The sequence below is a fragment of the Protopterus annectens genome, chromosome 2.part0 (genome assembly GCF_019279795.1).
Source record: "Protopterus annectens isolate FY-2018-M chromosome 2.part0, PAN1.0, whole genome shotgun sequence".
Classification (NCBI taxonomy): Eukaryota; Metazoa; Chordata; order Ceratodontiformes; family Protopteridae; genus Protopterus; species Protopterus annectens.
In genome coordinates this window covers 1,491,604,283-1,491,626,627 of record NC_056728.1, presented here as the reverse complement: position 1 = coordinate 1,491,626,627, position 22,345 = coordinate 1,491,604,283, and the positions used below count along the sequence as shown (strand labels likewise).

Here is a 22,345-nt window from a genome sequence, read left to right as displayed (position 1 = left end):
TGCCAAGCCATAATGCTAGTTGAAGTGCAAGACAGAAAGAACTAGCATGATGTACAGGTGGAAAAGAAGGCAGACTGTCTGCCACCTGTAATACCTTACCACAGCTGTGCAGTTATCAGCAGCTTTAGCCATGTGAAAGTTCAGTAAGTTCTGCAGTGTATGCAGTAATGGCATAATGCTATAGTAGGAATACCTAGATAGGCAGGAATTCTAATCCCAATACTGGCAAGTGTGTATGGGTGTGTGAATCATATACTGTCTGGCTTGTACCATTTTTGACCTGTGTACTACCCTTATCCCTTCTCTTCACTCCAATTTAGTAGACCTGTTGATGTCATCCACCTCAGACGCACCTTTGGTTGAGTTGGAAATGTATAAGCTCTATGGTGCATCTCATAACTGTGTAACACTAAAGTAGAATGCCTGTTTGGGTGTGTGTGAAGATCAAATCATGTGTGGCTTATACCATTTTGATGTGTATACCATACACAGCTGGTGACCGCCTCCCACTGCCATTACTTTATACAGTGTGGTGACAGCATCTGCCTCACATGTAGCAGGTTAAACCATTGTACAGTTCTCTGTACAGATGTGTCTGGAATATCCATATGTTTGAAACCTATATGTGGTCAGAAGTGGTCTGTGTGTCTTAACAATGCCCATGTATGTGATATTATAGCCAAATAGGCCACAGTGACTGTACTGACACATATGGCAGCATGAGGTATCATACCTGACTGAAACATCTTGCTGATAGGACATCTGATGCCCTCACAGGTGGCCTGCCTTGTAGGTGCAATACATTAGTACAGATGCTTGGTTTTACAATGTGAACTGTACACTTTATGAGTCACATTAAAGGCTGGAAGAGGTGTGGACTGTCATATTGTGGTCCTAATTAGTATGTAACAGGAGCATCTTACATCTTAAGAAAAGTGTGTACACAATTTATATCCACTGTATACCAGTAATGTGTCATGTCATGCATGACTTTACCTTAGGACGTTTGTCCAGCACAATTTGGTGACCTCTGTCCAGACGTCTTGGCACTGACAAGTTGTGATGTATGCTACAGGAATGTTGAATTCATGTCAGATAGGCCCCAGTGGTGACCACTGTGATGCAATACAGTTAACCTCAGCACAAGTGAAAATGCACAACAAGCAATATAGCTATTACATAAAGCAATATAGCTATTACTGATGGTTGCGTGCATGGTAAATTTCATGCACTTCACAGGCCTGGGGTATTACCATTCAACAACAGAACAATGTAATAACCACCAGCCATAGGCTGCTGTCCCATATGCAGACCAGAGGGTTCTAGGTAGTTGTGAGAGGGGTTTATTGTCAGCAGACGCACATGTGGCCTTGGTATAGGATGGATGCAGCATGTCTGCTCATCTACAGTACTAACCACAATAATACACAATGTCCTGTCCTCACAATAAATGTGCACCTCTGTGCATTAGAAAATCCCATCCACAACTGCAGTCGGGCCTGATACATGCATGTAGATACAATACCGATACATGTATGTCCGATACATTAATGTACTAATCCCCACTGGGACCTTACCTGCATGCTCCTCATCTAATGTGTGTGTGTGTGTGTGTGTGTGTGTGTGTGTGTGTGTGTGTGTGTGTGTGTGTGTGTGTGTGTGTGTGAGTGTGTGTGCATCCCACCTCCACAATGTTTCCCTCAGTGGCATGGCCTGTGTATTCAGTGTTTGGGCCAAGTGTGGTGAGGAGCTCCTCAGTGGGTGTCAGTGGGGGATGGATGGCTGTGTCCCCACCTGTGTCTAGCCGGTCCCTTGCTACAGCAGCAGGCCATTGATGGGCATGGCATTTGAGGTTGGTGGCCCAATTCTGCACAGGCATGTAAGTTCTGCTGTGCAGTCCGGTATCATTTAACCTGTGGAACACACTATTCCACAGGGCAGTCCATTCCCGCACATCATCTGTACTCCATCCACATGACAGGGCATAATGTCTAATCACATATTGAGTGATGATGTCTGTTTCCCCAACAGAGAATGCTGGTAGGCAAGCACTCTGCATGTTACCTGGAAGACATGAACAGGAAAGGGTCACAAGACCTCATACGGTTGTCAAAATGCACATCAACAGTGGATATTACTTGCAAATAATCCAGACTACCCCAGAAACCCCCACGTTATCATGGCTATAGCAGCTTGCATTACACCCTTGTTCCTGAGATATCTTATTTCTCCCAATATTGGACACTTGATTGTATAATCCTCTATCCTCCATTCATTTCTGTGTATAGGGTTGACAGTGGTCATCTTCCATGTGGATGGTGTGTGCATGGTGGCACGTCTGTGTTTGAATGTTGTGTGTGATGGAGCTCCAGGCACATGCCTGAGTTCATGTAGGAGGCAGACACTGATGTTAGTATGCCCCATGAAGATATGCTGTTGTTGCCATCAGTAGCCAATATGTACATGCTGACCATTGCTATGGGGAGGAGAGTGGTTGATGTGCATATCTCCATGTACAACTGGGGTGGACAGGGTGGCGATGTTCCCACCTAACCTGTGTGATGCAGGTTTCCTATATCCACAGTATGTGTGTATGAGATGTTCTTTACCCCCACTACAGAGTGAATTGTGTTGTTTCATCTGAGACTTACAACGTATGTGGAGACACGGTTGTAATTGTCCTTGGCTGTGTGGATATGTCAGATTCATAGTCATAGTCAGCCTTACAGGATGTCACCTGTGAACATACCTGCTTGCTCCGATATAGGTGGACTTGCTTCATAGTTGTTGCCTGCACCTATGTGTCACTGTACAGCCAATGTAGCAACCCATTATGTGGTTTGTGTATTGCTGCTGTCCACCAAAGGGGATTTACCTTGGTGGAGGCTGGATATACAAGTCAGGTACTGCTGTGTCCATATAGCTACAGTGGATATAAAGGCTACACACTCCTGATACACTGCCTGGTATTTGTGCAATTTGAACATGACACCTCAATTACTCATTTCATAACAATTCACAAACATAACAATCTGGTTTGTGAAAACATATGTAAATAATACTCGGTACAATAAGCCAGTTGAATAAGTATGCACACCCTTAAACTTGTGCATGCACCTTTTGAAATGGTTACAGCATTCATCCATCATGGTCTGGACTCATTTCACTGGGCAATAGTTGCGCACCATCCTAGAAACACTTTTGATTGTATTGCAATGGAATTGGACAGGTTAGGGGTCACATTCAAAATGAGAAACATTATGAAATGACCTTCTGTGGTCTGATTGCATACAGCACACAAACCTGGCATTCCAACAGGGGTGTGTGCAATTGTGATATCCACTGTATATAGGTGTTGATATAGCTGGTAGTAGTACGCATGGGCAGAGGCTCATAACACAGGTGGACACTTCTCTGATTAATACCTGATAATCATGCCTACTGCACATACCTCTCAACTGTCCCTGATTTTCAGGGATGTCCCTGATTTTGACTCAAATTTTAACTCTGTCCCTCTTAATCTACTGCAGTACCCACATCAGTGTCAGGGCAATGCAAACACCAGTAGCTGTACACATATATGTCTGTTGTATGTACTGACACTGATATAACACACATGTGCAACATACACAACCTGTTTACCTGGCTGCTTGAAACCCATGTGATTTGTTTTATGCCTTACAGCTGAACATATGTATACATACATGTGCTCAGGGGATACCTGGTATACATTTCTATTGAATGCAAGTATGGCACACTGTATTTACAGTCTTACTGCTCAATCATACTTCTCAACTTGTTACAGCAGTATGTCTGGACAATGGCACACATAAATGGGTGTCAAAGGGGACATCAGTATTGACACTGTATTAATATAGCTGCACCATACATTAGTATGTTGATTAAACAGTAGGGTTTGGCATCAATGTGATAACCTGGAAGATGTCCAACAGTCATAAGTGGGCTATTATGTTACAATGCCATTGATCACAAACCTGCCACTGGTTCGGATGACATAACACAAGTATATGTGCATGTGACTAAATATATCAGTCACAAATGTGCTTATTGTCCAGCAGAACACTGTACAGTTGAAGGTTATTAAGTCAATATATCCCAGGCAGTTCAGCACACATGTCTGCAACAGTACTCTGCTATGCACATGCCCTCTATAGGTGTCTTAGCTTTACAAGGTAAACATGTATCATACTCATAATGAAACTGAAAGTAGAAGCTCGAAGCCTGCTTAATCCCATGCACAATCAAAACAGTCAAAAAAAAGAAGAATCTACTAAATTGATGTGTAGAATGATTCTGTACATGGCTATATAAGGGCATTAATTTCATCCATTCTTCTGATGACATATGTATTGTAAAATTGATCTTATTGAGCATATTGGTCAGATATACATAGACATAAGTCACAGACAGAGTCACAGTTAACCAAATTTGTCCTGCAAGTTGTCCTCCAAGTTGCTCTCCTTTTCCCACTTACAGGATTTAGTTTTAGGGTAATTTAGAGTAATATCTGAACAGTAGAGGTGGTGTAGAAAGCAAATCACTGAATGGGTGGAGTCTAAATGGGAGTTCAAGTTATTCGCACACAGGTTCCCAGGATTAAATCAGAGTAGTGCTCCTAAAGCCAGCCCTAAGAAAAGGCGGGCTTTTTATTGAATTTTGATTGGTACGATTGGTAGAGGTAAATATGTTTGTGTTTGTTGTTGTTAGTCTGAAGAAGAGAAGGGTTTGAAGCGCTAGCTAACTACTTGGCTTGTTTTGTGTTGTTATTAAACTCCAGATTTTAAATCAGCAGTTTCCAGCAACGTTTTTTCTGTTCACTGTGGATCATACTCATAATCACAGGTAACATGGATATGGAAAACATCCCATTAACTGGCCTAGCAGTGGCACAGTCACAACTGTTTGACATACGTCCTTGCAGTTGTCATATATGAGCTGTCCTTTCACAGGTGAGTCAGGCTTATGAGCTGTGTTCTCATCTCACAACCTCTCAGAGCATCACATCTGGACAATGCCTAAAATGACGGGTGGGATAAACAGGGACAGACATTAAATACACCTGCTAGAAACATAGGAAGTTCATACAATGATACATTTAGCATTATGGTGAATATTCAACATGCTTGTCATACCACGATGCTTTGCCAGAGATGGCCTGTACCTGTCGCCCCTGGGATTCTGGATACTGGCTAAGGGTCTTGCTGCCCCTATAGTGCCTTTTTTAGGCAAGGTTCAAATAACAAATTCACCACCATAACAAGAACTGGCAAGCAAAGACTGAGGGTAATGCTACTCAATGCTAGAAGTCTAAATCTCAAAATGCACTCACTTGAGACACTCTTTAAAATGGAGAACATCAATATCTGTGCAGTGATAGAGACCTGGTTCAAGGCTCTAGAGAACACTCCTACATTACCAGGCTATAACTCATACCACACTTTTCAGCCATCTAACCTGGACCAGAACAACAAAGGAGGAAGTGTGTCCATATTCATTAAGGATATCCACACCTCCAGGCTAGTTGCGCAGCATAATGCATCCGAGGTTATCCAAGTGCAACTAACTCTGGGAAAAACTGCAATCCAAACTGTAGCTTGCTACAGATCCCCCACCATGCCCCAGGATTCCCACTTCTCTTTTCTTGATATACTGGAAAATATTAGGGTTCAACAAAACACCCTAATAACGGGCAATTTCAACTACCTCACCATTAACTGGGAAAACTACTCATGTATCAACTCCTTCACTCAACACTTTCTGGAATTCATAAATTCCGTTGCCCTGGATCAACTTATCCACACCCCCACCAGGGAAAACAATATCCTAGACCTAATCATTACCAACGTTCAGTTCCACACCTGAAGTCAACTCCTCGTTGGTCAGATCTGACCATAAGCTAATCATCCTAGATATACGCATCCCGCCCCCACCCACCATTAAGGAAACCATGGTAAAAAATTTCTCCAAAGTCAACTTCATGCTTCTTAAGACAGAAGTGTTGAACTTCATGACATCCATGCAGATGGACAATACAGTTACGATTGCTAAATCCTACACAAATGCACTCTATAAGCACTTACATGAGTGCATGGATCATGCTATCCCAAACAGAACCAAGACGCTATCCTCCAAGAAAAGGAAGACACCTGCCATAAACAAACTCTACAACAGAAGGAAGAAACTGTTGCAAAAGAGAGTAAAATCCCATGAATGGCGGAGCTCCCTGGTCAGCCTCAGTAAGAAGCTGAGATCCCTTATAAGATCCTCCAAAGCTAGCTACGAAAACAAAATTGCCACTGATTCTAAGGGCAACCACATAGCATTCTATAGCTATGTCAAGAATCTCAATAGCAATACCTAGATCTGCTCTGAGTTACAGCACAACAGCATGAAAATTACAGAACCAACTGATATTGCCAACATCCTGGCAGATAGGTTCAGTCCTAACTTTACCCCACTCTCAACCCCTAAAGGGTTCATATCTATATAGGAAGAATTCAGAGACCCTGCAATCACATTTATGCAGGTAAAAGATGCACTATCTAAAACCAAAAGCATAGCATCCATGGGTTAGGACAACATCCCAGGCTGCATTTTTTCACGAACTTCAGAACGAACTGGCTCCCCACCTAAGCACCATGCTCCGTCATAGTCTCACATCAGGCTTTGTGACCACTGAGTGGTGCACAGCAACAGTTATCCCACTCCACATGGGGAGCCACCACTGATCCTGGGAACTATCGCCCTATTAGCCTGATGAGCTGGTCTGCAAGACCATGGAACATATCATTATGGAACTCATAAACAAAGACATAGGTGACCTCCAAACTCTGGACCCCTCCCAGTTTGGGTTTGTGAAAGGCAGATCATGCCTTCTGAACTTGATCACCTTCTTTGAGTCAGTCACCAAAGGCATAGACGTGGGTAACGTGGTTCCTGCAGCCTATCTTGACCTCGCAAAGGCTTTCAACACCACAACCCATTCTGGAATTATAGCTAAACTCACTAAACTATGTATAAATCCCTATGTCACAAGATGGGTTACCAACTGGCTCACTGACAGAACCCAGTTCAGTCCTGGGACCTCTCCTGTTTGGTATCTACTTCTCTGAAGTACAGGGTACTTTTAAACTTTTAAATTTTCACTGTAATTAATCAATTAATTGTTTGATTTGAAATGAATGTATATAAGCCTAATGGACAAGAGATGATTTTGTTCTGAGGAAGTCTAAGTGTTTTAGATGAAAGCGGTTAACTAATGTTTGAATAAAGGAAGTTGTTTATACTACTTTGGAGTGCCAGTATTTCGAATCTGAGCCAGAGGGAACAGACACATTCTGTGAGTTATGTACATATTGAGATGATGCAGAGATGATACAGATGCTATGATGATAGCAGCTGTTTAGCAGGACATTAGTACAGCATATCTTGTTTGACATATATTATTGTTTTTATATATATATTTTATTAGTACCAAATATTATTATTAACCATATTATATTCCATTCATGGGTTTCTTACATAGCTGTTATAGTTATATAGGGCCTATAGCCTAGCCCCATAACAATTGCCTGGATCCATCTTTCTATTTATTTATTTTCCCCTTATTATTTATTTCAAGGACCCTGACATGATCCCTACTGACCCCATCCTCCCTCCATCTATCACATCTACTTTCTCTTTTCTTTACTTTCTTCTCTTTTCATTTTTTGTCTCATTTGTTATCCCTTCTTCTTGTGGATGCAGGAGGGGGATTAGCAAGGTTTTAGGTGGCAGCATTTTTTGTTGCTGTTGCTGATGAGATGATGGCTTGTGCATGTATTGGGGTTCCCACTTTCATTGCATTGCAGACAGCTGTGTGTGTTCTCCAAAAGCTAATGTCATGGCAGCACAGTCCTATAATGAGTACTCTATATGGCTATATTTTTCCTTTACTTGTGAGGTGAGGATCCTGTCTGTATATGGGCTACTACCTCTTACAATACTTATGGAGACAAGCCAACTCAATTGTGGGGAAGGTTCAGGGCTTAGGAGCAGAATGTGAATATTGCTGTTATATGTTTGAAATACTGCTAGTTTAACAGAGTTTTTCTGCACATGCTACTTCTGCATGGATTCATAAAGTTATGTCTCTGCATTGCTATCAACAGTAGGGCCATCCATATAATGGTCACGGGTTAGCCTGCTATGTATGGGCTGTTCCCCAGGCAGGTGTTGACCTTGGCAAAGCAGTAGCATACTCTGGTGATTGCATTATGTAGATGATAACATCCATTTTTTTCCTGACTTTATATACCTCAGAAAAGATATGTTACAACAAACCCTGTAACACCAGTAACCTTCTCAGTGTATAACAGCAATATATATATATATATATATATATATATATATATATATATATATATATATATATATATATATATATATATATATATATATATATATATATATATATATATATATATATATATATATATATATATATGCACATGTGTGTGTGTGTGTGTGTGTGTGTGTGTGTGTGTGTGTGTATGTATATATGTATATGTGAGTCCCCTTCAAAACATCTAAAACCCATAATAACTAATTTCATAACTTTGAGACCAGATCATCTAAAACCCAAAACATCTAAAACCCATAACATCTAAGACTATAAATCACATGAAAATAACATCCCCTCCACATATGATGACACCAAACACACTTTTTACTATGTTTCTGCAGGGAGGCTTGATACAGTGGGGTTAGGAAATTAACTTTTCCCACTGTAGTGCGATCACGAAGTTGGTATATTTAATTTACAGGGGTGTGGGGGTGCAGAGGGGCTTGCCACCCTGCAAAACGTAGTAAAAAGTGTGTTTGGTAGTTTGGTGTCATCATATGTGGAGAGGATGTTATTTTCTTGTGATTTGTAGTGTTAGATGTTATGAAATTCGATGTTATGGGTTTTAGATGTTTTGGGTTTTAGATGTTCTGTTATGAAATTAGATGTTATGGCTTTTAGATGTTTTGAAGTAGACCAATATATGTATATGTGTGCATATATATATATATATATATATATATATATATATATATATATATATATATATATATATATATATATATATATATATATATATATATATATCTGGGTTCTGTTCAGAATTTCGAAACTCAAAACTTTGAATTTCATATGATCGAAGATCATATGTTCGAAGTTTCAAAACTTCGAAATCCTGAACGGAGATCGGCATACAGGGCGGACCAGGAGATTTCCCTTGTCCTCGCTGTAGTGAGTCTCGGAGTTGGTATATTTAAGTTATGGGAGTGAGTGGGGTACAGGGGGGGCTTGCATGTTTTAGTGTGTTGGGTGGTGTGTTGGGGGGGTTCGCAAGTTTGAGATTCCAAGATCTCGAGATTCTGAATGCAAGATTTTGGGATTTCTAAATTTTGTAGTGAACCCATATATATATATATATATATATATATATATATATATTTATTTATGTATGTTTGTATGTGTGTATATATATATATATATATATATATATATATATACACCTCAGTATTTATTGTTAATATATTTATATATTGCTGTACACATATATGAATCTACCTGCATATCTATATATATATAGATACCAATCCTTCCCAATTGCACACTTGTCTCTTCCCTATTGTAAACTGGCTGTAAAGAAGGGTATGTTTGATAAAACATCCTCAGACACTACATCTGAGGTGGCTGACTGGTAAATGGTGTATGCTATAGTGTGCAAAGTCCTAGGTTCAAGACCTGCAAGTGCTGTTTATTTTGTTGCTAGGCAGAACAAGGACTGTTGGATACAGAGTAATTAAGGCAGTTTTGAGCAGGTTTACACTGGTTTGGCTGATGGCAAGTGGTGCTAATATATGGTTAAATTAATACATGCTTACACCATATAGGCTATGCTTACCAGTACTGCTTAGCATTTACATTTAAGCAATGGTTACACCTGCTAAACATAGCCTAGCCTTTGTAACCAGTGATCACGTTCCAGACTGATAAAATTTAATTAATTTTAATTTTAATTAAATTTAATTCCCTTTACATAAAATATTTCTATGTGCTTTCATTACAGTAGCAAGGGGTGTGTATATACTGTATGGGATACCTGGATATACATGGGTAGCACTACAATCTGTTGTCTTTGGATTTGTTTCATACATGGGTAGTATCCCAAGTTATGTGCAGTCACACTTGCATGTTACACCAGCTACAGTGCACTGGTTGACAGAAATAGTTTAACACATATGGTATCATTACGTTAGTACTTTTAACAGTGCTTTTTCAAGTAAGAGTAGATTGCAGATTCTAGTATTGGAACCACACATCCATGCATGCAAAGATGGACTCTGAGTACTGAGTATCTTGTTCCACGTGTTTGAGCTGTATGCTTATATGTATCTCCTATTGGATATTGATCTGATATGTTGATATTAACTGCAGACTACTATGTCCCTTGGACATGTCATTAGGGACTGCTGTCATGTAGTAATTGCATACTTTTCAGTTTCAAACGTATATCTTTCAACACATTCATCCTAATGCATAAACTGTTGGCTATCTACTTTCTGTCTGTTCTCTGTACAGATGTGCAGATATCAGGAATTGCTACAGCCATACTACTACATAGGTGTCCACATTGTATTGTGCTGTTGGCCTGGACACTGCTACTAGTTCTGACATATGGGACATTCCTTAATGTGGGCCTTGCCCCATTTCTTTGCCTGTTTGAGGGACATTACAGAGATGGTGGCCTACAGATTCACATACAGTGGGTGGCAATATGTCACAGGACAGGACATGGGGAGACAGCCAACCAACATGGGGACATGTCCCCAGATTTGTGAACAGATTCGATATCATCAGTCCTGTTATACACATGGTGGATTGATAGCTTGACAGGGATTGTGTGGACATGCATTTAGTGTGTGACATCACGACTCACAGTGATATGTCTCTGACATACCTCTCCACTGGCGCACTGTCCAAAGACTGGCCACATGTCTGCCTGTCATGTTTTGTGTGTTCACCAGACAGTTGGTGTCCTTGGTCTATCAGTTGTGGACCCTGGGGAATGCATTCAGTACATATTCACATCTATTGGTATTACCAATGTCATATTCCTCCTAAAGAATGTTACAACAAAACAAGTGACATCTGCAGTTGTCTCAATGTATGACAGCAGAATGTCCAATCTACCCATGTGTTTGTGCCTCTGTTCCCATCTAGTGATATAGGAGTTGATGCCGAGCTTAGTGAGTGGGGAATGTTATCAAAGGCTTTAGCAAGATCAAAGTAGGCTGTAGGCATCACCTTGCCTTCATCCACAGCTCAAGTGACTGATGGCAAGGGGTTGACCAGGTTGAATAAGCAGGTATGCCCTACCCTTCACCAATGAAAACTGTGTGAGATCCTGAGTCTGCAGATTCCCATAGCCATGTTTATTAGGTGCATGATGATGCATTCCATAGCTTTGCATAACAGACTTATCAGGCAGCTAGGGCAGTATTTCCAAGGGTCTGTAGTTACACCACCTTTGTGGGGAGGGGTGACTGTAGCAGTGCACAATTCAGTAGGGACAAAGCCTGAGGGGAGGCTGTGTTTTAACAGGGCACACAGGTAAGGAACCAGGTCACTCTGTAGTTCTTGTGGAACACAGCCAGGGATATTATCAGGTCCCATAGAGGCTGTATTATTGGCCTTGGACAGTGGTGTTGTAACCTGTGCTGCAGTAATAATGGGTGCCTGGTGGTGTACTGGTATTGGGTTGGTCATTTGGGGGTGAGTGCGGGGGACTTTTTGCACTTAAGATGCCAGCCAGTATATCGGCATTATTTGTTGGTTCAGTCTGGGAGGTACCATTGTCTAGTTACTCAGAACAACTCTTGGTATTGCCATGGCGATTCTTTGCATAACTGTATGAGGCCTTGTGATTGTCTTTACTCTGTGCTCCAAGTCTGTTCTTACAGCTAAATTTGTATTATTTGATGAGGGATCTCACCTATTCATTGAGGCTGATAAGGGTTTATTTCCTGTCTTGGGACTTCACCTTATTCCACATCAATTCCCCCCTTCTGTTGTACATTTTCTTTATGGCAGGGGACCACCAGATCAGCTTCCTGCTTTTGGAGGTGAGGGTCTGGTTTGTATTGGGTAAGGCGGCATCCATGCATTTGTGTATGTGCTTATAGTGCATTGTTTGATGCAGCTGTCATGCAACTAGTCTCTATTTGCATGGCTGATGTGAGGTTAGCCACCTCTGCATTTATGAGGACATAGTTAGCTTTGGGAAAGATTTTCATGGTGGTTACCTGTGCAGTGGGGGAAGGATGGGTGTGGATTTCCAAAAGTTATTACTTTGTGTTCAAATATAACAAGTGAGGTGTTGAGTATTAGTGTAAAGCAACAGTCGCCCATGTTAGGAAGGGACAGGTCAATGTGATGGGCATGTGCATCGGTACGAGTAGCTTTCCCACTTAATGGTAGGGTAGTTGAAGTCAACAGTATGAGAGTGTTAGGTTGGACACTAATATTCTCCAGGGTGTTTATGGACATGGAGTGTGAGTCTTGGGAAATGCATGGGGACCTAGCTCATGCTACAACCTGAACCACCGTCTTACCCAATGTCAGCTACGCCTGCAAGATCTGTAATGCATGATGTTGCTCTACCACTCTGGAGATGTGTGCATCCTTTATGAAAATAAAAATACAACCACCTTTGCAGCTTCAGTCCACATTCTCTAGCCAAATGTGGAATTACGTGTAGGCTGGTACTGCAGGGGTGCTTCCTGCTGCCTTTATCCAGGTCTCTATTACAGCACAGATGTCATTGTTCCCCATTTTAAGGAATACTTCCAGTGAGTGAGTTTCCAGATGAAGAATTCCAGTGTGGAGAAGCATGACCCTCTAATTGCCATGACTTTGTAGCTGTCATATATTTCTGTATCTTTATATATATATATATATATATATATATATATATATATATATATATATATATATATATATATATATATATATATATATATATATATATATATATATATATATATATATATATATATATATATATATATATATATATATAATCACCGACACTAAACGATCGAAAATACTATTTTATCGGAATAAAACACCAACAATTATAACACCAAACACCATAACACCGACATGCACCACACGTAAAACTGGATTAGTAACAACACACCCCAGGACATATAAACTAACTCCTAAACTCCTAACCCTAAAGATCACAACGACCGTGACACACTCCCTATCTGCACCCCTACCCTAACTCATCACTACACCACCCCCAACCTCTGCCTCACTACTGCCTCGCATCTTTCTCTACCTGCACCTCAACCCTAACTCACCACCCACCCCCCAACTCCTACCCCCTACTACCGCACATTGGCTCACCTGCACCCACCCCCTACCCCACTTACCCAACCCTAACCCCAAGCCCTCCATCACTGCACACCTACCTACCTGCACCCACCTAACCCCTCCACACCAAGTCCCCCAACCCAAGCTCCCTACACTCTCCCACACACCTCCCTAACCCTAACTCACTTACTCACCACTTACTCACCCACTCCCTACCCACACCGACACTGACCTATCACCGACCTATCACTAACCCACCCTCACATCTGCACTACGCACACTTACCTCCCCGCTCCTTACCCTAAATCCTCACTATCGCGATACTTGTACCAGGTTAGCTTACACACACCTACATCTTTCCCTTTCTTTCTCGGATTCCAGCGTGTCGGTCAACTGTGTTGTCGTCTCCTCGCCTCTCCTCTTCCCGCGTGGCGAAATCCACAAGCCAAATAGTAGGGGACCCATATATATATATATATATATATATATATATATATATATATATATATGTATTTATTAACCTTTCTATATATATGTGTGTATGCATATATGTGGATATGAATGTGGATGTCTATCTCTCTCTCTCTCTGTATATATATATATATATATATATATATATATATATATATATATATATATATATATATATATATATATATATATATATATCATGTATATATTTGTCCACATATATGTATCTCCATACATATATACCTGTAAATATAGACTACCTGACTGATTCTATAGAGTACTTTCTTTGCTGTTGGATGACTGTACTAACTGATATGTTTGGGATGCCATCACTGTTTTGTAGGGCTCAGATGGTGTGATGGTACATTACTTTGATCATAGTTTACAAGGCCCTAGGTCAAGGACTTGGCAGGCCTTATTATGTTGTTGCAAGGCAGAACAGTTCAGCTGTGGAGGATGGGATAAGGGCTATAATTACAAGAGGTCCCTAGTTTGGGCCCCTTCACCCCTATTTACACAGACTTTGGTCAGATTTGTTGCAGTAAGAGGTTCAGAATTTATTTATTTATTTAGCATTTGTTGACCGGGAAAGTCCAACTAGGCTCCACAGAGCCTATTTTCAGCAGAAGCCCAGGGAGAAATGCTCCGGTCACATGTCTTTAGAATGTGGGAGGAGTGCCCAGAGGAAACCCACATGAATGCAGCGAGAATGTGGAACCAATGTACGAATGTATTGCATACATAATATATATATATATATATATATATATATATATATATATATATATATATATATATATGCATATACATATATATTTATTTATATTTGTATATAAATACAAATTCCCTACTATTGAATGACTGTGCTGCATGATATGTTTGAAAAAACATCAAACATATCTACAGGTCAGATGGCTTAGTGGTAACTTGCTGTGGTTATGGTGTTCAGGGGCATGGGTTCAAGTCCTTACAAATACTGGCTATTTTGCTGCAAGGCAGAGCAGTTCAGCTGTGGAGGAAGGGTTAAGGGCAATAATTACAAGAGATCCCTAGTTTGGGCCAGTCCACCCCCATTTACACTGCCTTTGCTCAAATGTTTTGCAGTGAGAGGTTCAGAGAGTGGATCCGATGTCCAAATGCACTACATGAATATATTTCTCTACTGTTAAATGACTGTGCTGCATGATATGTTTGAGAAAACATCAAATATATCTACAGCTCTGACAGCTTAATGATAAATTGCTGTGACTATGGTGTGCAGGGGTCATGGGTTTGAGACTTGCCAGAGCTGGTTATTTTGTTGCTGGCCAGACCATGGGCTGTTGGATACAGAGTGATTAAGGCACTTTTACGCTGTTGTAAGTAGGTTTGCATGGGTTTTTGTGGCAATAAGCAATGCTAACTTCCTGTTAAATATGGTTGCAGACAGTTAGCCTTAACAGTGCTCAGTCTGGTTAGGCATTGCACAAACAGGCTTAATCCCGCTTACTACTGCTTAAAAGAGCTTACGCCCACTTACTGCAGCACTAATTTCTTCAAAAAAAAAGAAAAAAGGGGTGATAGGAAAGTGGTGAAAAAGGGGGCATGCATACGGAAAGACAATAGGGAAAGTAGCTAGGAATGTGCAGGATGGGTGTAGGGAAGGTCCATAGCTGTCCATTTCTTCTACAGCAACAGCTGTGCATATATATATATATATATATATATATATATATATATATATATATATATATATATACTGAATGTGGCGATATACTTGGACACTCAAACCCCTGAGAGAGGGGTGAGGACAACAATAATGTGTTGTGAAGCCAATTAGACCAGATTACATGTGTGCAGTGGACACGTGTGAAATGGACAGCTATGTATGGGGTGACATTTTTGGGGGAATAGATTGCCCTTTTTTTAAGGTGAGAGTGGGATGTTGGGGAAGGATAGGTATATTTGGGGAGGTAGGTTAAGTAGGAAGACAGACAAGACAGACAAGAAATCATACAGGGGTGGTATATGACACATATGGGGGTAAACACCTTGGACGAGGAGGGGTGCTTGCAAATCTGAAGCTCATGAGCCACCAAATGGAAACAGTGGGACTGAGGTCACCACCCATGGACAGTCACCACTGCACCTTCATGGCCCCGAAGGTGGCTGTGCTGGGGGCTGAGCAGGAGGGGCAGGCTGACCCTCTAATTGCACCACACAGCCCTCAAACTGGAGTAGCGGATCTCCAAACTCCTTTCAGAGCTTGCTACACTCCAATCCCTGGACTTAGCTTCGGGTGACAGTTTCCTGTTCGTGCCCACTCCCGAGGGGTATGAGCCCCATCCACTGAGGCAGTTCCACCCAAAGGTGGTGCAGAACCAGCAGATGAGGAGATCCCTAGATGGGTCCCAGATGTGCTGGGGCCGGGTACCATGGCCAGATGAGGTGGGAGAGGTGGGTCTGCTGGGACCGGCCTTCCCAAATGTGCTGTGGTGTTGCAGTTTTATAACCTATGTGGGTTAGTAATAGTCAACACAATCCAGGATTAGTTATAACAGCATGCATAGATATTCCCATTAATGCAAAACAACAGATTTGGAATAGTTGAATAGCAAACAGAACACATGCATATATGGAACCACAGTGGCCATTACAATGGCGTGCAGGTTACATTGATAGCAACAGGCCACCAATGATACTATGTCAACATGGAACATAAATAGAACATTAATAGAAACACACTTCAATATTTGTTGAACAATAGGACATATGTCCCAACAGTAGGTTTCCTGTAAAACTTACCCATAGATTTGTGTGCTTAGATTATTGTTGCGGATATGGTGGGGGAAGAGAGATGTCAATTAACAACTTGTATATTCTTGCAGTACTCACAACTTTAATGATCATTGCTCTAATCATTACTCTACAGGTATTATTACAATACCTGTGGCCTTGGTTTGGGCAGTGTTATGTTTGTACACAGTGTATACTTCAACCATCTTATAGCTAAATTCTACTTCTCTTACCTGGTAGACCTGTGGGGAGAATGTTTGTTAACACTACCTGACTGTTTCTACACATATTCCCAGATTCCTAGTTAACATTATGCATACAGCTTACTACCACTCCTGGGATTTGAACCATGGCTGTGTCTGCTAAAAATACAACTATTTGTGTTTCATCAGAGTGAGCTATTTCAAAAGTACTGTGCCTTTGTTCAGTGTTTTCTATCTAAGTCTCTCTTGGTTGAACAATCTGGCCTTGTAATTACAACATTCTGATACAGACATTCCTAGACATATTTTTTTATGTATCACAGTGTGAGAAACAGTGGTTGACACAACAGTACTATTCAGATATCAGATCTTGGTGAATGCAACATGTCAGGTCATACAATACCAGAGTAAACACAACCAGTCCAGAATTTAGAACTTTATTGCCAAGCAGTTACACTTTTATTTAAATATTACCTATATTGGACTATTGCTGTCATATTGTCTGGTTTATTCAGTAGAAACCATAAACATTTTTTATACTGCCAGGTGACAATTTACTCTTTTATATTTTATTTGTTATGACTAATACAAGCAGGATTGTTACTCACCAGCCTAACGTTGCAGCCTTTGCAATCTGCTGGCATGCATTTCCAGGTTCACAGCCTGCTCAGCTGGAGCTGTAATGAAAATACAGAAACATTTATGCATAGCTATCCATCACATACACAGGCTGGACTTTGGTAAACAGATATTGCTATGAATACTTACACACTGCTGGGACATCTCCCCTCTCTCTTGCTTCTTCAATCCACTGTTCCAAGAGCTCCCTCTTCCTCCATTTCAAGTTGGCATAGTGGTGCCGGACCTGGTAATCAGTCTGAGGGATACCAGTGGCACTGGTGAGATATATTAGGAGCCCTGGAACTGGTCCTGCAGCAGTCTCACGTCATGTTTTTTTTTTTTACTAGGAGTCCTACCATGACCTTGGACTTCTGTATGGCTCTGTGCTGCGCCCGAAAGTGCATGCTCTCTCCAACACTTGCCATACTGCCACAGTGGAGAGCTACAACCAATTATGACCTGTATTCCCACCTGTGGTGTTTTAATATGTCCAATTTCTCACCCTTTGCCATGATTGGATGGTTTTGAAAATGCTGAGCCAAGCTAAGTTATGGGCAAACCTGCTTAGCTAAGGTTGGCAGTGCTTAAAGGGGCAGGTTCAGCATTGCTTACCAATGGGCAAATATACTTAGCTGGGCTATTCATTGCTTAGTATTTATATGTACACAATGCTTACACCCGGTCAGCATAGCTGTGCAATGCTTAGCATTGCTTTTGTTTTATTATATTGGTCTACCACCTGTATGGGATTGATTCATCATTCATTACATAATATAGATTTATTTACCTTCCCTGACATCCCCCAATGTGCTGTAATTAATTTATTCTTGTGTGACTATACTGTATGGAGCACTTGTGTTTATATGGGGGTTTCACTACTTTATTACACTGACAACTCACATCAGGGCCTAATACACTACTCTGGTTTAGAAAAATAAGTTACTTTCTACATAAATATACAAATAAATTAGAATTGTAATGTTTACACATACAAAATGGAAATGGCTTTGGTGAGGCTTAAACCGTAAATGACTATATGCAAGGTATATGCTCTAATCACTTCACTATTGCACTTATGTTTATGCTGGATGTCTATTGCTTTTTAACTTATCCTGCCATTTCGGATGGGCTATGCTTAGCTAAGCAATGGGCATACTCATGCAGCTACGCTTAATCTTTATTGCATATGTCAAAAAGAATATATTTTATGTGTTTTTTTAATTTGTACCCTCCAGAATATCTGTGCTAATGCTGAACCTGTTATACTATCAACATTCTGGTTTGTAGGGACAATTGTCCCTTATGGCTTTGTCCAGATTCCTTGCTCTCACTGATTGGGAGGTGTGCACTATGTGCTTATGCTAAACCTTTTATTCTATCAACTTTATGGCTTGGTAGGGACGATTGTCCCTTATGGCTTTGTCCATATTTCTTACCCTGATGGGTTGGGGGTGTTATGAGCATTCTTGCTCATTTTAAATTGCCAAACAGCAAATCTGGAGTGCAGGGGGGTGTGTGTATTTTGAGAGCTCTGCTCTCAGACATACCCCCCTGCACTCATACATAGAACCATGTCCATTTTACAGCACAGCAGTGCACCTTCATACATATGCATGGTGCACTGCCGTGCTGCACAGGAAGGGTCCTTGCCATGCAGGAATAAGTTATACCTGCACAGATGGTTGCTGAATCTGGGGGGCTGTATTTGAACCCTGGACCATGTGCATGACAGTCCTGTATTAACACCTTTGTCACAAGAGAGTTAGCTGTTCATGTTTCAGTTCATTGCTATAAACTGCAATGTCAAAACAGTAAAGCAAAGGTTGCACATGCTGCACTAGAACCCAGCAACATTTGTATTCCAGCCCTTCAATTGTACTTGCACCCACAGACAATAGCAGTGATTGAATGTCTCCAATTTCTATTTTTGGATTTCTACTTTCTGGGTCATCTGCTTATCCAACAAAAAAGGGAGAAATACTTGAAATGAGGAAAAGAAATCTACGGCATACACAGTAGAAAATGTTAGTACACATGAGATATTTCTACATAGGTTTGGTTTTCAACTCTTACTCCAATGTACCCTCAGAAAACAGGATGAGTGCCTTATTCCTTTTTGTCATATAAATGGCTTTGTAGCAAGAACTGAAGTAATTCTTTACACACCCAACTGCAACAGACTATACCCTGATATCAAACCATAAACTGTTATTTGTACATTTATTGAATGTATTATATATGGACATAGTACACTTACTGATCACATAACCTGTTATGATTATTGCTTGCAAATAAACAGATCTGTCTTACCTTTCTGTGTTTCTAGGTCATTCATCAGTTATCTGACCAGTACTCTGACACATACAGTGTGTAACATGAAAAAATATCCAGCACCAAACATCAGTGTGTGAAAAATGAAAATGCCTATTGACCCTACATCTAATTTTAAGCAGGAAATTGACAAGTTTTTGAATTTGGCAGCTTCAGAAGGTACTATATCTGAATCTGTCAAGACACACCTCACGGTGAGGGATCCACAGAAACAAATACTTTATCTCCTACCCAAGATACATAAATCCCTCAGCAAACACCCTGGATGACCAATTGTTTCTGGTACAGGTTCTTTAATTGAACCTTTTTCCGAATTTTTGACAGTATATCTCAAACCATTACTTGGCATGATTCGAGCCAGGATACAAGATACCACTCAGTTTTTACAATTGGTTTCAGACCCCAACTTGAACCAGGATGGTTGCTGTGCACTCTGGATGTCAAGGCCTTGTACATCAACATACCACACTGGGCGGGACTAGAAGCTCTTAAATATTGGCTAGATAGAGCCCATTTATACCCGGTGGGATTCAACACACTTTTGGGTTGCATGGCTGTGCATGTCTTGGATAAAAATGTTTTCCACTTTCAGGGAGAATGCTTTTGGCATTCTAGGGGTACTGCTATGGGGGCATCTTTTGCTCCCATTTATGCAGATCTCTTCATGGGATACATTGAGGCGCAACTGATCTATGATTCCACACATAATATTTATATTGAGGAACTGGATGTTTGGCGCAGATATCTGGATGATTGTTGGCTGGTCTGGCCTTCTGATCAAGAATATCTATTGGAGTTTGTGCAATATTTGAACCAGAACAAATGGGGTATTGAATTCACACTGACTTGTGATTGATGTGAGATTAATCTTCAGGATGTCACTATCACTCGGAATCCAGATGATACATTAAAAACTAAAACGTTTCACAAATACCCCCAATATAACAACTTGTTACATGCCACCAGCATGCATCCCAGCCACATCATCTGGAATATCCCCAAATCCCAGTTCCTCAGAATAAGAAGGATTTGTTCCTCAGAAATGGACTACATGGAATCTCAGTATGACTTGGTAGGCAGGTTTAGAGCTAGGGGCTGCAGAGAATTTGACATCCAGGGTGTCAAGCAAGTGGCATCCAACTTGGATAGAACATCACCCTTGATCTATAGGGAGAAAACCCAAGCTGAACAGGTTGATATCATTAGACTTATTACCACATATGGACGCAATATTAATATGATTAAAAATATAATTTCCAAACATTGGAATATTCTTTGTGCCAATGATGAATTGACATCTCTTTTGTGGCACACGTGTCAGTATGGATATAGAAGAGGCAAAATGTTAGGTTCCTTCTTCTCCCATTACAAAAGAGTGAGTTCCAGGGGTATGGTATGCCACCAACTGACCATGACGGGGGATAGGCTTTGGGGTACATACAGTTGTGGACATTGTTCCTCTTGTCCATATATTTTTACATCCAAACAGTTTTCTAGCAGAAACACAAACCGTGTATTCAACATGCAATTCTTTGGGAACTGTAACAGTGACTGGGTTGTGTATCTTGCAACATGTACATGTGCTGCTTTCTATGTCGGACAGATATCACGACCTCTCAGAATGTGAATGTCCGAACATCGCAGTGATGTGTATCAAAAGGGACACCAATGCTTTATACAGACATTGTCTACACCACAATTCTGCCTGATTTCAGTTTACAATCATTGACAAGGTCCATGGTGACAGATCCAATAAACAGGGATGGCATTCAATTCTTAACAAGAAAGAGAAGTATTGGATCATCACTCTGTGTTTGCACTAGTTTGAATGATCATTTATAAATTCATGATGTATTATTATTACTCTTTATATTAATTATGTTTAATGTATGTTGTTCTTTTCATATATTTTTTATGTTTTTTTCACACAGGAAACCATCTGAACAAAGGGAAGAATTCTGATTGGAGGGCTTACTTTATAAATATGTATGGTGAACTACCTATGTGTTTAATATTTTCTTCCACTGATGAAAGCCTTAGGGCTGAAACCGGTCTGGGTTTTATTTTTCTAAATAAATCTTATGTGCTAAAACCTTACGTTTTATTTAGTGCCTTTTTTTTCACACACTGATGTTTGGTGCCGGCTATTTTTTCATGTTATGCTGGCCTTTTGCCTTCCACCAGTCATACTTGCAGATGACTTTGTTTCTGTGCTTCACATACAGTGTGTAAGCCATTCTATATCATTTCCCTTTAAATATGTGAAGACATTAACTGGGAATAATATGATATGCAGTTTGCCAACAACTGAAGGGCAGGTTGGATGGCACAAACAAGCATAGTATGCTCTTTTATGGGAGTGAGCAAAGGTGAGTTACTGTTATGGCTCATACAAGGGTACACTGTATTTTGAGGGGGGGAATAAAGCTGAGTTACTGTTATGGCACAAACAAGCATAGACTGTTCTTTTGGGGTGAGTAAAGGTGAGCTACTGTTATGGCACAAACAAGAA

General features: G+C 40.6%; 1 long non-coding RNA gene across 1 annotated transcript in view; it reads left to right on the top strand.

The window, feature by feature from the left end:
• The window catches only part of LOC122793763, a 772,764-nt gene extending 750,879 nt beyond the window's left edge, over positions 1–21,885 (top strand). The window contains exon 5 of the long non-coding RNA XR_006363530.1: positions 21,765–21,885. This is a non-coding gene — a long non-coding RNA (uncharacterized LOC122793763). The remainder of the gene's footprint in view (positions 1–21,764) is intronic.
• The last annotated feature ends 460 nt before the right edge of the window (positions 21,886–22,345 follow it).